Genomic DNA, 1,881 nt, shown 5'->3' on the forward strand with positions numbered 1-1,881 from the left:
AATCAGAGGAAAGATCAGTAGTGGAAATTTTGTACCTCCTATTCCTTCTTGAGAGAGAGAGAGAGAGAGAGAGAGGGGTTTTCTTTCTCTCATTTGTTGTGTTTTGGGTGTTTGGTGATGTGGTGGCAGAGGGAGAGACACACTAGATTGGGAACCATGGTGGAGGCTGAAGCTATTATTGGTACTTCTTTGAAATCCTGGCAAGTATGGTTTGATTTGACAGTGTTTCTGAACATCGTTAGACAAATGCTTTTCTTTTGCTTATTGTGCTTGTCTGAGAGGTGGGTCGGTGGCAGAAAGCCCATTCATCCAGTTCAAGTTACTCAACTCATTCTCTTCTTGTTCTTATTTTACCCCTCTTATTTCTCTGGTCTTTGATAGTGATTGTGAAGCAAATGAATCTGGTGTGATATTGGCGGGAACGGCTCAATCTCTATTATACTTTTATTCTTGTTTTTCTGTCTCTTATAGCTAGCTAATGTGTACAAAAGAGAAATGGATAACACTGTAACAGTGGAGATCTATATTGGGAATTCTCCCTCTTGTCTTGTGTTGATTAATTAGTGGGAACTTCTCCTCCTTCACAAGAACACATCTGGTTAAAAATATATTGTTATCTCATTGTAGATAGAAAGAAATGCAATGTTGGAAGAATGATTTAATGATAAGGTATTCAACTTGTTCATCTCCTTTTCAGACAATCTACATTCATTTCTTGTCTAGAAATTAAATGGAAATGTTGTTTATCTGCATAAGCCCTTTTGATGAATATTCTTTCTTTTTCAGAGATTATGTTTGTAATATTATTCACAATTTTTTTTTTTTTAGTATTTTCTTAGGCCGTGTTTGGTATGCATTTTAGGTCGATTTCGAACGATAAAAACTACTATTTTTATCACCCAAGAATGCAAAGTGACTTAGAATGAATTCCAAGAATGCATAGCAAACACAACCTTAATTTCCTAATATGTCATGCCCATCTCTCCTTTCCCTTGGCTCTCTGCATACATTAAGTGTTTAGCCTTTCCCAATCTCCACTTTATCATGATAAATATTTTTTTAGGGTTCCAAACAAAGCTTAGAAACTTAAGCTAGCCAGCATGTTGGTAGTGGCTGGTGGTGGTGTATAGTATATAGAAATCACTAGCATGAGTAGGCATCAGATGTGGATGTGCAACTGCCTAGTGAATTCAAAATGACCTACAGAATCTTAATTTGTTCTACATGGGATAGAAATCCGGGGATGGCATGGGACAGTGGTGGCGATGGGTGGCCCGGTCAATACAGCCCAGCTTTTATAATGACTAAAGTTTTGGACCATTAGAATGCTGGTCTTGGTTTAGTTTGTAGATTTAGGGCTCTCAGTTCTCACCATTGTTAGTGACATTTGACCCCATTGATAATCTGCAAGTTGAGCTTGGCAATGAGAATGAAATCATCCTGTGGCTAATTAAAGTATTTCCAACAATCGCCAAAAGTTTCAAGGCAAAGAAGAAGTCACCTCATCAATACGGCATTTGGTGAAAAGGTTTTCCACCGAGGCAGGGTACGCTAGCATCTCTATGTTTATCGCTTTCTTCTCCTCATATGAAATGATCTTGCTGCCCTCCTCTATACGATAAGGGTGTTAAACAGTCTGGTTTTGGTTAAACGGTTCAGTTTGGTTTGATTTTGACTGCTTGAAGGTAGAAACCATAACCAGACCGTTCTCACAATCAAAACCTAGATTGTTTGGTAAACGGTTTCGGTTAAATGGTTTTATGCGGTTTCGGTTAGACTGTTACTAAATGGTTACATAAACCATTTACTATGCCTAATTTACACTGGTTACCTGTTACATTTTTTAATAGAAAATAGACTTTCTATTAATCTTTAAAATCA

This window comes from Telopea speciosissima, chromosome 8 (genome assembly GCF_018873765.1).
Source record: "Telopea speciosissima isolate NSW1024214 ecotype Mountain lineage chromosome 8, Tspe_v1, whole genome shotgun sequence".
Lineage (NCBI taxonomy): Eukaryota > Viridiplantae > Streptophyta > Magnoliopsida > Proteales > Proteaceae > Telopea > Telopea speciosissima.